This window comes from Hakea prostrata, chromosome 11 (genome assembly GCF_041222555.1).
Source record: "Hakea prostrata isolate BN-2017 chromosome 11, UWA_Hpros_2, whole genome shotgun sequence".
In the NCBI taxonomy this organism is placed as follows: Eukaryota; Viridiplantae; Streptophyta; class Magnoliopsida; order Proteales; family Proteaceae; genus Hakea; species Hakea prostrata.
Genome location: NC_142610.1, coordinates 14,593,985 through 14,607,984, shown reverse-complemented (window position 1 = coordinate 14,607,984; position 14,000 = coordinate 14,593,985). Strand labels below are relative to the sequence as shown.

Genomic DNA, 14,000 nt, shown 5'->3' with positions numbered 1-14,000 from the left:
GTTAGCTGTTTTCACTCGTTTCAAAAATCTTGTGGAGAATTATTTTCATAGTTCAATTTGTTCGTTTCAATCTGATGGAGGCAGTGAGTATAAGTTGTTGGCTCCATTATTTGCTAACTCAGGTATTACTCATCGACACTCGTGTCCTTATACTCAGGCTCAGAATGGTGTGGCTGAGCGTAAACATCGCCACATCACTGAGTCTGGTTTGTCTCTTCTTTTTCATTCACATCTGCCACAAATATTCTGGACCAAAGCCTTTCAAACTGCTATCTATTTGTTTAATCGTTTACCTTTGCGGTGTCTTAGTAATGTTTCGCCTCTTAAGGCCTTGTTTGACACCTCTCCAGATTTGCACTTTCTCAAAATTTTTGGGTGTTTGTGTTACCCATGGCTTCGTCCATATAATAAAAATAAATTGGAACCACGATCTAGAGCATGTATCTTTGTTGGTTATGCTACAGCTCACAAAGGATATGAGTGCTATGATCCATCAACTGGGAAGATCTTCATTTCACGGCATGTGGTGTTTGAAGAAGCTATCTTTCCTTATTCCAATTTTCAGCATCAAATTGGGAATTTTTCAAAGGATACTTGGCTCTCTGTTGGTATTTCCCTAACCCCAATAGTACCATCTCCACCCAACCCCAATACATGTATTCCCTCTGTTGTTATCCCTAGCCCATCATGTAATAATAATTCTCTTGTAATTTCTGAAGCTGTAACTCATCATAGTGGATATTCCCCCTCCCCTAATGGTTCAACTGGACCCTTGGCATGCTCCATGGATCCTGTAAGCCCATCCATGGCACTTCCACAAAGCCCAACTCCAGCAATTCATGGCCCACACCATACAAGTTCAACTATTGGACCACTATCTACTACGGGCCCACTTGAAATAGTGGATAATAAAATTGCCCCAGCCCACTCTATGCTCACACGCTCCAAAACCGGGTCTTTAAAATCCATCACTCGTTTGAATTTAGTTGCTACCTCTGATGACTCCATGGTTCCTACTTGTTATACACAAGCGGTTCGCTCCCCTCATTGGCGGCAAGCTATGCAAGAAGAGTTTAATGCTCTCCTAGCTAATGGTACATGGACCTTGGTTCCTTCTACATCCACACAAAATATTATAGGATGCAAGTGGGTATTTCGTGTGAAGCGTTGTTCTGATGGTTCAATAGATCGCTATAAAGCACGTCTCGTTGCTAAGGGGTTTCATCAACAGCCTGGTATCGATTTTGGAGATACTTTTAGCCCCGTGGTTAAGCATACCACCATCAGAGTTATTCTTTCAATGGCTCTTTCTCAGAATTGGCCCATTCGTCAATTGGATATTTCCAATGCATTTTTGCATGGTGACTTAGATGAGACCGTTTATATGGCTCAGCCCCCGGGTCATGTGGATCCCATGTATCCAGATCATGTATGTCATCTTCGCAAGTCTCTCTATGGTCTCAAGCAAGCCCCACGCGCTTGGTTTCAAAAATTGACTACTTTTATCACCTCTCTTGGATTTGTGGGTTCACGAACGGATACCTCTTTGTTCATCTACAAAGCGGATCTCATCACTCTTTATATCCTCATCTATGTAGATGATATACTTGTTACTGGCAACCAATTTGAGGCTATCTCTGATCTTCTTAAGGTTCTCTCCACTGCCTTTGCCCTTAAAGACTTAGGTGATTTACATTATTTTTTGGGTATTGAGGCTACTCGTACAACTGATGGGCTACTACTTACTCAACGTAAGTATATTTTGGATCTTCTTCGCCATGTTAACATGCATGAGGCCAAGCCTATGCCTACTCCAATGGCCTCTGGGACTTCTCTTAGTATCACTTCTGGTGATCCTTTGCCTGATGGTACTTTGTATCGTCACACAGTTGGGGCTCTTCAATACTTAGCCAACACTCGGCCTGATATCAGCTTTGCTGTTAACAAAGTGGCCCAATTTATGCATTGTCCAACGGATATTCACTGGACTGCAGTTAAGCGTATTCTTCGCTATCTTTGTGGCACTATTTCTCATGGCATATATTTCAATCGCCAGTCTACTATTTCCTTGACTGCCTTTTCTGATGCTGATTGGGCTGGGTGTCCGGATGATAGACGCTCGACTACTGGATATTGTGTCTATATGGGTTCTCATCTCATATCTTGGGGCTCACGCAAGCAACGAACTGTTTCTCGTTCTTCTACTGAGGCTGAGTATCGTGCTATTGCTGCTGCTTCAACAGAGCTTCTTTGGTTACGATCTCTATTAGGTGAGATTGGAGCATTTCTTCCCACCGCTCCTGTGATTTGGTGTGATAATATTGGGGCCACGTATATGACAGCCAATCCAGTTTTTCATTCACGCACCAAACACATTGAGATTGATTTCCATTTTGTTCGTGACTTGGTGGCCACTAAGCAGCTTATTGTTCGGTATATTTCCTCTTTGGATCAGATAGCAGATACTTTTACCAAGGGGTTACCTCATTCACGTTTTCTTCTACTCCGGGACAAGCTTACGGTTCAGGATCCGTTACGCTTGCGGGGGCATGTAAAGGAGAGATCAACCGTACAGCTGTCCTCTAGCTGATCACGGTTATCTCAATTATTCTATAAATACATGTAATGTGTTATTCATTTAATATATTGGAAAACATCATTTCATCAGGGAGACATAAAAGAGAAGCCAACCACAGAAAAGAAGACGGCGAATGCGGCTCTCATCTCTCTCATTGCTGAAGAAGAAGACCACATCTCTCTCTCTCCTTATGTTTCATCTTTATTTTTCTTATGAACTTTGTAATAATGAGTAGCTAATTCCTTTTCTTTGGGATGTAGATGAACCATGTTTATTTCATTAGTTTGATTGTTCTATCTCTTCTAGTTGATTGTGTTTGAGTTTGACCAAAGATGTTCTATAGCTCAGCGAACTAAGCGTGCCAAGCTTCCGCAAAGGACGATAGTCTTGCGAAGATAGGGCATACCTAGGAAGACCATCCCTAATTTACTTTGAAGTGTAGAGTTATATCGGTTAGGGAAAAGCATTGGGGATTCGAAATCCCAAAGATCTTCACATATTCATATAACGTTTTTGCATTAATTAGTAGATTTAGTTTAAATTTAGTTTTGTTGAATTCAATCTTAGTGACTTAGCCTTTCAGTTCCCCATTGTTTGACCCCGTACTTTCTGCTTGCTAGATTAGTATAGGATTTTATTTTTGATTGGTTAGCGACACGATCAAATTTTGGCGCCGTTGCCGGGGAACCAAAGCACGGTTGCTAGGATTGATTTTTGTCAATTAGGCATAATTTTTAGAGTAATTTTAGTGTTTTTAATTTTTTATTGTTCTTTGCTTATTTAACAAATCTCTTTTTCTTTTGTTTTGTAGGTAACTGCAAGAGTAGCGATTCGATAATTAGTTTAGGTTGTTATCTTTTCTTTCTCAGATATAATTGTATTTAGGACTTTTCAATTGTAATATTTGCATTAGATTGGGTTGTTTAGGTTAATTTTTAAAAAATTCCCATCCCTCAGATCCCACATGTGTAACTTTTGTTCGAAAGATCACGTGGATTGCGCTTCAGGTACGTCCTAAACTCTCCCTTTTGCTATAGTTATTTTCTTTTATTTTTACTTATTTAGCTTATTCTTTTTTTTATTCTTCTGTGTGTATGCATGGTCGTCGGTCCCTAAACCCTAAGTTGACTCCACTTGACTTAGAGTTAGGAGAGACTTTGGCCAACCTTAGAAGGCAAAGAACCATGGCAAACTATGAGCCTCCAATAAGGCCCTTGAGTGAGCATTTCATTCTTACGATATATACTCCGGTTTCTTGTATTAAGTTGCCTAACATAGAGGCGGCTCAATATGAGATCAAATCTAGTGTGATTCAAATGCTACCATCTTTTTATGGACTTGCCATGAAGAGCCTTATAAGCACTTAGATGAGTTTTTAGAGGTGTCCTCCACGGTTAAAATTCAAAACCTCTCAGTTGATGCTTTAAGGTTACTTCTTTTCCCATTCTCCCTTAAAGATAAAGCTAAGCATTGGCTTCAGTTTTTGGACAATGTTAAAATTTCTACTTGGGCAGAAATGCAACAGGAGTTCCTTAAAAAGTTCTTCCCCATTGGCCGTACCAATAGCATTAGGTAGGGGTGTCAACGGTGCGGTTTAGAGCGGTTTCGGGCCGGGCCTAACGGTTTCGGGCTGAAAAACCCCCAGCCCAAACCAGCCCATTTTAAAGATAACGGTTTCGGTGCGGTTTCGGTTTGGTGCGGTTTGGGTTCGGGTTCGGGTTGACTAACGGTTTGGACTAAATTAAAAATCAATATTAAAATTTATTTTTATTTTTTCCTCAACTCCAAATTCTAATTTCTCACACACAAAATTACAAAAGATAGAGGATGAAGACTCCAAGTAGATCCAAGGATAAGTGATGGCATTAGCTTGATCCAAACCACCCTCCACCCTCAAAAAATAAAGAATTTAGATTTCCTATCATGTGTAGACCAACCTCACAATTTTCACCCAATGAAATTTAATTTGTAAGAGTTAAGAGTTAAGACTTTTAAATTTTAAAATAATAAAGCTAAATGAAATTTGAAAATTAAAAACTTAACGATTAAGATTAAAACTTAAGATTTAAGAGTTATCAATTAAGAATTTTAAATTTTAAAATAATAAAACTAAGTGAAATTTAAAAATTAAAAACTTAAAACTTAAAACTTAAACTGTTAAACGTGTTAACACTCAACTCTTTACTACTCAAACTCGAATCTCAACGTCTCAAACACCGAAATTCAAGGATCATTAATTACATTTAAACAATACAAAAAAAAATTAATTAAATTTAATATTTTAATTTATATATGTAAAAGATTAACGGGCTGACGGGCCGCACACGGGCTGGGCCGGGCCAGCCCGAAACCGTTCGGGCTGAGGGTCCTCAGCCCAATTACGGCCCATTATGGATCGGTTCGGGCCGGTTCGGGCTATAACAGGCCGGTCCGGTCCGGTTTTAACAGTTTGGGTTGAAAATTGACACCCCTAGCATTAGGAGAGCGATAACGAGTTTCTCCCAACAAGAAGGAGAACAATTTCATGAGGCTTGAGAAAGACTAAAAGAATTGGTTAGAAAGTGCCCCCACCATGCTATTCCTAAATGGCAATTGGTTCAATGTTTTTATGATGGCCTTAGAGACCGACATAGGCAATTGGTTGATTCTTCTTGTGGTGGGACTTTCATGCACAAGAATGAGAATGAGCTATGGGAACTTTTTGAGACCCTTAGTGAAAACTCCCAACACCATGCTTCAGCAACTAGGACTGAGATTCCATCCATTGGGCAACCAAAGAGGAGTGGTCTCTATGAGATCAATCCTACCATTGAGATGAGCACTAAGGTTGACTTGCTATCAAAGAAATTGGACCATCTCTTGTCATTAGGACAACAAACCCCATCTCCACTTCCTACAAGTTTCTCTCCACCTAATTCAATTGAAGCATGTGCTTTATGTTCTAGCCTATCCCATCATGTCACTGATTGTTGTTTGGCTGCACAATACCCTGAGTTTGTTAAGGAGCATGCAAATTTGGCCCAAGGAGTCTCTAAATTGGGCAATGATCCATATTCCAATACCTACAACCCAGGATGGCGAAACCACCCCAATTTTTCATGGCGAAACTCAATGCCCAATCCCTCTAATCAAATACCTTATAGGCCACCTCCATTTAATATGCACCAAAATGCCTATAGGAATGAGCAACCATCATCTTCACAACCCTCACATAATTCATCATTTGAGGATAAGGTACTAAAAGCACTTAGTGGATTAGAGCAAAACACTCAATTTTTGCATTCCCATTCTCAGTCCATTAAAAAATTGGAAACTCAACTTGGTCAACTAGCTGATGCCATCAGTAGGAGGGAGGTTGGTCAGTTACCTAGTCAACCAATAGGTAACCCTAATCATCAAATTGGATCTAGGAAAGAACAAGTCCAAGCAGTCTCGGTTGTGATACATAGTGGGAAGGAATATTATGCACCTTTGCCTACTCCCAAGCCATTGCCCATTGATCTTGAGAGTCGAGAGGAGGTTGATTTGACCCATGAGACTGGCGATGATGCACACAAACCTAGTAAAGAAACACCACCTGTGAGTATTCCCCATCAATTTCCTTGTAAGGGGTTGCACATTCTGATTGTAGAGGGTCCTACTCCTAAATCTTACACTCCCGAAGCCCCCTTCCCTGAAGCTCTTGAGTCCTCAATTCCAGATTCTAGAAAGAATGCTAAGATGCAGGAGATGATTGATTTATTCCAACAAATTCGTATCAATCTCCCACTATTAGATGCTAGAATCTACATTAAAGGCTTGTTGCACATGCTAAGTGCAACAGTGATTCCTACGAAAGTGAGTTAGGTTTTTCTTTCTTTATTTTCTGTATTAGTTTTATTTTCTTTATTTTATTTTCTCATGGGTCAAATCAACCTCCTCTCGACTCTCAAGATCAATGGGCAATGGCTTGGGAGTAGGCAAAGGTGCATAATATTCCTTCCCACTATGTATCACAACCGAGACTGCTTGGACTTGTTCTTTCCTAGATCCAATTTGATGATTAGGGTTACCTATTGGTTGACTAGGTAACTGACCAACCTCCCTCCTACTGATGGCATCAGCTAGTTGACCAAGTTGAGTTTCCAATTTGTTAATGGACTGAGAATGGGAATGCAAAAATTGAGTGTTTTGCTCTAATCCACTAAGTGCTTTTAGTACCTTATCCTCAAATGATGAATTATGTGAGGGTTGTGAAGATGATGGTTGCTCATTCCTATAGGCATTTTGGTGCATATTAAATGGAGGTGGCCTATAAGGTATTTGATTAGAGGGATTGGGCATTGAGTTTCGCCATGAAAAATTGGGGTGGTTTCGCCATCCTGGGTTGTAGGTATTGGAATATGGATCATTGCCCAATTTAGAGACTCCTTGGGCCAAATTTGCATGCTCCTTAACAAACTCAGGGTATTGTGCAGCCAAACAACAATCAGTGACATGATGGGATAGGCTAGAACATAAAGCACATGCTTCAATTGAATTAGGTGGAGAGAAACTTGTAGGAAGTGGAGATGGGGTTTGTTGTCCTAATGACAAGAGATGGTCCAATTTCTTTGATAGCAAGTCAACCTTAGTGCTCATCTCAATGGTAGGATTGATCTCATAGAGACCACTTCTCTTTGGTTGCCCAATGGATGGAATCTCAGTCCTAGTTGCTGAAGCATGGTGTTGGGAGTTTTCACTAAGGGTCTCAAAAAGTTCCCATAGCTCATTCTCATTCTTGTGCATGAAAGTCCCACCACAAGAAGAATCAACCAATTGCCTATGTCGGTCTCTAAGGCCATCATAAAAACATTGAACCAATTGCCATTTAGGAATAGCATGGTGGGGGCACTTTCTAACCAATTCTTTTAGTCTTTCCCAAGCCTCATGAAATTGTTCTCCTTCTTGTTGGGAGAAACTCGTTATCGCTCTCCTAATGCTATTGGTACGGCCAATGGGGAAGAACTTTTTAAGGAACTCCTGTTGCATTTCTGCCCAAGTAGAAATTTTAACATTGTCCAAAAACTGAAGCCAATGCTTAGCTTTATCTTTAAGGGAGAATGGGAAAAGAAGTAACCTTAAAGCATCAACTGAGAGGTTTTGAATTTTAACCGTGGAGGACACCTCTAAAAACTCATCTAAGTGCTTATAAGGCTCTTCATTGGCAAGTCCATAAAAAGATGGTAGCATTTGAATCACACTAGATTTGATCTCATATTGAGCCGCCTCTATGTTAGGCAACTTAATACAAGAAACCGGAGTATATATCGTAGGAATGAAATGCTCACTCAAGGGCCTTATTGGAGGCTCATAGTTTGCCATGGTTCTTTGCCTTCTAAGGTTGGCCAAAGTCTCTTCTAACTCTAAGTCAAGTGGAGTCAACTCAGGGTTTAGGGACCGACGACCATGCATACACAGAGAAGAATAAAAAAAAGAATAAGCTAAATAAGTAAAAATAAAAGGAAATAACTATAGCAAAAGGGAGAGTTTAGGACGTACCTGAAGCGCAATCCACGTGATCTTTCAAACAAAAGTTACACATGTGGGATCTGAGGGATGGGGATTTTTTAAAAATTAACCTAAACAACCCAATCTAATGCAAATATTACAATTGAAAAGTCCTAAATACAATTATATCTGAGAAAAAAAAGATAACAACCTAAACTAATTATCGAATCGCTACTCTTGCAGTTACCTACAAAACAAAAGAAAAAGAGATTGTTAAATAAGCAAAGAACAATAAAAAATTAAAAACACTAAAATTACTCTAAAAATTATGCCTAATTGACAAAAATCAATCCTAGCAACCGTGCTTTGGTTCCCCGGCAACGGCGCCAAAATTTGATCGTGTCGCTAACCAATCAAAAATAAAATCCTATACTAATCTAGCAAGCAGAAAGTACGGGGTCGAACTATGGGGAACTGAAAGGCTAAGTCACTAAGATTGAATTCAACAAAACTAAATTTAAACTAAATCTACTAATTAATGCAAAAACGTTATATGAATATGTGAAGATCTTTGGGATTTCGAATCCCCAATGCTTTTCCCTAACCGATATAACTCTACACTTCAAAGTAAATTAGGGATGGTCTTCCTAGGTATGCCCTATCTTCGCAAGACTATCGTCCTTCGCGGAAGCTTGGCACGCTTAGTTTTCTGAGCTATAGAACATCTTTGGCCAAACTCAAACACAATCAACTAGAAGAGATAGAACAATCAAATTAATGAAATAAGCATGGTTCATCTACATCCCAAAGAAAAGGAACTAGCTACTCATTATTACAAAGTTCATAAGAAAAATAAAGATGAAACATAAGGAGAGAGAGAGAGAGAGATGTGGTCTTCTTCTTCAGCAATGAGAGAGATGAGAGCCGCATTTGCCATCTTCTTTTCTGTGGTTGGCTTCTCTTTTATGTCTCCCGCACACAATGAATCCCCTCTCTTTACCCGTCGATTTGACCTTTATTCTTTCGGAATTTTGGAAAACTCAAAACTGGAAAGTTGTAGATATTTTCAATATCGTTCCATAGCATCTTGAATCATCGAAATACAAGCTCATACGAGAGAGATATGCCCAAAATAATGAAGGTAGGTCTGTTTACCCGATTTTCAGATTTATTACCAATTTTGTTCCTTAGACCTCCACCTGTTTCCAATTTGGCTAAGATCTCACTTTTCATGATTTCTTGAGCAGTAAGATTGAATGCCATGATTTAAAATCCACCAATATCTAATATATTTGCCAACTTTACTCCATATTATCTCTAATATCCTAAATCTCCTTATTCCTGAAAAATACACAAAAATACTCAATTAGCTCTCTTTAATTAAATAAGTATGGGGAATTAAATCAAATAAATAATGGTAAATGAATGCTTATCACTCTCTCCCTTTAGTCATTAAAACTACCCAAAAATACCTACCCACTTGTTGTGGAGTATAAAGGTCCCGACTCCCCCCCTCGGGAGAGATACACACCCCTCTCGGGATGATGTATCTCTCCCTTCTCTAAGGTCCCGACTGCCCCTCTCGGGATGATGTATCCCTCCCAAAAGTCCCGACTGCTTCAATCGGGAGAGATACACCCCCTTGGGCAGGCTCATCTCTTCGTTGGAGAAGGGTCCCGAGTGCCACACTTGGGAAAGATATATATCCAACTCACTCTCTTGACCAAGTCAAGAAGAGTTAGTTACGCATAAACACTCAGCATTTCTGTTCCGAGAATGGGGAAGAAGAGTCAGCAAGATAACGGCTTTATCTGCGACAAAGAAGGAGCCGTTATTCCACTACTCCACTCACTCCTCAACTATCGATCCAGAACTCAAGGAATCGCCGCCTCCAGGTAACTTCTATATAAACCCACTTCCTACATGGAGAAAGGTACGAGAACTTCATCTGATTAATTACTCGTTACGTTCTTGAGAATTCTCTCAAGAACTCTTATTGTTGCCTAGGCTGACTTGGGCGTCGGAGGCGGTTCCCCGGGCAAAGCTTGGCCGGACCGTTCTTGATTTCTTCATGTGTGCAGGCATCCCAATTATTTCAACTTGGCTGGAGAGCTCTTAAGGTGATCATCTCAATATCCGGCCCTCGAAGAAGTTCTAGACGCAGCACCACTCATGTTTCTCTCTTGTAAATCCTAACACCACTTAAACACATCACCTTTTACATAAATACCCATCACCCTAGCCTAGAGAAAAAGGGATATAATCCAAGTTAAAAAAAGAAGGAAAGAGGAAGAAGAGAAGAACAGTTTGACAAAGATTCTTACTCTTATTGATTCCTGTTGGAATTTATTAATTTTATTAATAAATTAAATGCCCAAGGGCAATATTGGAAACTCACTATTAGGGCGGTTACAAAATAGGGTTATATATTTTGGTAACCACCGCATAAGTGAGTAAGTGTGATTTCATTCGTACGAGATTTCTTCCAGAAAAGAGGCGGCTCCATCTTTCTCTCTCTCTCCTAGAATCGTTGGCTTGGAGGTTTCCTTCCTCGCTTTAGATCTTCTTCTGTCTTTTATTCCACAGGCATTTGGGTTGTGGAAATTATTCCCTTTCCTTGTGATTGTGGAATCATCCCGGTAGAGATTTGGTGGTGGAATGAGAACGTGGATCCAGATTTACTTCCGCTGCGAATACTTCAGAAAAGGGAAAGCGAATCCAGGTAAGGAATCTTTCCCCCTTCAATTAATTGAATTGAACTACTTTGGAGTATTACCAACATTGGTATCAGAGCCATTGGTTCCCACGTTTTTTGTTCCTCCCCATTGTTTATTTTTATTGTATGGATCCAATGGGAGGATCAAGGGTTTACGGAGAATCCAGGGTTTAATACGAAACCCATGGGAGAATTGATAGGGTTTTTGGAAACCCTTAATTTTGGTTCTGATCCGAGTAGGAGGATCCTTGTGAATTTTCCTAATGAAGATTTGCATGAATTGATAATCCATGATGATAATTTTTTATTAAGATTTAATGCTGGATTTTTTTCATGTGTTCGTGGATATTTTTTTTGAAGAAATTTTTTTTTCGTTAAATGGGGAATTGACGTCCGTGTACCAGACGGATGCTGAGACGGTGAGCCGTCTCAGAATCCGTCTAGTCCCGAAAGCCAGACGGACTCTTAGATGGTGCGCCATCTCAGAATCTGTCTGGTCACAGAAGCCAGACGGACTCTCAGACGGTGTGCCGTCTCAGAATCCGTCTGGTCACAGAAGCTAGACGGACTCTCCGTCTGGTGAGACGGCAGTCCTTCTGGGCAGATGGACTCCCAGACGGAAAGCCGTTTCAGAATCCGTCTGAGTTTTTTTTTTGTCCAGTTTTGAATGTGTTTCTATTTACTGGACATCAATGGCTCACAATCTATGTGATGTTTGAGCATTGAGGGCCTAATGGGGCCTAGTGGGAGCTAATGAGGCAGAAGTGTTCTGTGTGAACTACCTCATAGCATTAACATGATTGCATGTTTTATTTTAATAAAACTGTTTTTTTTTTATTTATGGGTCTATCAATCATGTTTCTTGCACAGAATGAAACTAGTGTATAAGTCTATGTGGATTTGCATGAGAATTTGATTGAATGTTTGTTAGCATTTCTTTTGGTTTAAGTGCTTATCCCATAGGTTGACTATGCTAGTGTGATTTTCTGTTGCATGAGTTGTGTTTTATGCTAGATTAATTGAACTCATTCTTGTATGTAATATCTCTAGAATAAATGGCTGCTACCAAGAGCATTGTTGCTAACTTCGCGAAAGGAGATAAACTGAATGAGAGGTATTATGACCTTTAGCACCGAAAGGTGCAGAATCTCCTAGAAGAATAGAACATGCTGGAAACCGTAAACTAGACCATGTCCCCACCTGAGGAAGGTACCACTACACAGTATAGCAGGAACCTTGAGCTTTACAATGCCTAGAAGAGGAAGGACCGGGTAGCTAGGATTAATATCCTAAGCTCCATGAGGAATGACTTGATGCTTCGGTTAGAGAAGCATAGGACTGCAAAGTCTTTGTGAGAGGCTGTGAAGTTCCAGTACGGAGGGACTTCCACCACAAGAGGCCGCCAGCTCGGACTCACCTTTGACGGTTATAAGATGCGCCAGGGTCACACCATGAGGCAGCTTATAACCATCATGTCTAACATGATTAGTGAGTTGAGCGCATGTGGGCGCTAGAAGACTGATGAGGAGCAAGTCTCTGTAGTCATCAGGTCATTGCCTAAGTCTTGGGAGCATATGAAGATCTTCTTGACTCATGTTGATGAGGTCAAGACATTTGATCAAGCTGCTAAGCACCTTGAGCTAGAGGAGGATCGGATGTTGGCTGATGCCCCTCAAACTGAAGTACTTGCTGCTGAAGCTAGCACTAGTAAGGGTGCAAGCTTCAAGCGCAAGAAGGAGAGAGCTCAACCTCAGTGGTCTGGGCAAAGTAACAGAGGTGGGAACAAAAACAAGAGTGGTTTTTGACACATGGTTTTAGAATTGTATTTGAAAACAATTCTTTGGTTTTGTATCTAGGTGATACAGTTTATGGTTATGGTTTTCTTAATAATAGTTTTATTGTATTGGATACAATTGATTATTCATTTAATCCTAGTAATGCTTTTGTTTGCCAAAATACTGTGTGTATTGATTCTAATTTGTGGCATGCTAGACTAAGACATATTGGCTTAGATAGGATGAACAGGTTGGCAAGAGAAGGTCTCTTAGGCCAAGGTTCACTATCTGATTTGCCAACCTATGAGTCATGTCTAGTAGGAAAAGTAACTAGAAAATCATTTAAAAAGGCTTTGAGAGCCTCTCTTCCTTTAGAACTTATCCATTCAGATGTATGTGGACCCATGAATGTGCATACTAGAAAAGAACAGGCTTATTTCATCACATTCATAGATGACTATACACGGTATGGTCACATTTATCTAATTTCTCATAAGTCAGAAGCTCTAGAATGTTTTAAGAAATTCATGAGCTTAGTTGAGAATCAGTTAGATAAAAGGATTAAAACTCTTAGAACGGATAGAGGTAGAGAGTATCTCTCCGATATGTTCAAAGGGTTATGTGATGAAAAGGGGATATCTAGACAACTTACTATTCCGGGGGACTCCACATCAAAATGGGGTTCTTTGAGAGGAGGAATAGAACCTTGCTAGACATGGTGAGATCCATGATGGCGCAGGCAAATCTACCCATCTCTTATTGGGGAGATGCTTTGCTGACTGCGGCCTATATCCTCAACAGAGTTCCAACTAAATTGGTTCCTTCCACACCATATGAGTTGTGGACCGGAAGGAAGCCAAATTTGAGTTACTTGCGCGCATGGGGATGTGTAGCATATGTTCACTCTACTTCTCACCAATATGGAAAGCTTGGACCCAGAGGAAGAAAGTGTATCTTTGTGAGATATTCCGAACCCTCAAAGGGCCATGTCTTCATTGGACTAGATGAGAGTGAGAGGAGAACGGAACTTGAGTCTAGGGATGCAACATTCTTGGAGAATGATTTTCCATCTCTTTCAGGAGTTAACAAAGAATCATCGAAATTCTTTGAGATACATGATAGTGGTCTTGTCACTCCAGGGATTCAGATTTTGGATAATGAACCTGGAATTCATCCAGAAGATCCTAGTGGGAGTGGGAGTGCAGATGTGATAGCTACCTCAGACGGTGAGCAATCTGACATGCACTTGCGCCGTAGTGGTCGCGGGCTAGTTCCTCGTCGACGTTTCGACATAGAGGATGAAGCCTACATGGTAACTCCTGAAGAGATCGACTGTGAGATGATTTCAGTCGATGAGCATGAGCCAAAGAGCGTGCAAGAAGCTCTTGCAGGGTCAAGCTCAAAGGAATGGTTGAAAGCAATAAAGGAAGAGTTGGAGTCAATGGAAGTTAATCATGTCTGG

The 14,000-nt window shown here is 40.3% G+C and overlaps 2 non-coding genes across 2 annotated transcripts; one reads left to right on the top strand and one right to left on the bottom strand.

Annotated features, from left to right (window-relative positions):
• Positions 1–5,050: 5,050 nt before the first annotated feature.
• Positions 5,051–5,157, bottom strand: LOC149000295 (small nucleolar RNA R71). The gene has a single exon (XR_016170887.1). It is a non-coding gene; the product is annotated as a small nucleolar RNA R71 (small nucleolar RNA).
• A 2,276-nt stretch (positions 5,158–7,433) lies between these two features.
• LOC149000294 (small nucleolar RNA R71) lies at positions 7,434–7,540 on the top strand. The gene has a single exon (XR_016170886.1). It is a non-coding gene; the product is annotated as a small nucleolar RNA R71 (small nucleolar RNA).
• Positions 7,541–14,000: the final 6,460 nt, after the last annotated feature.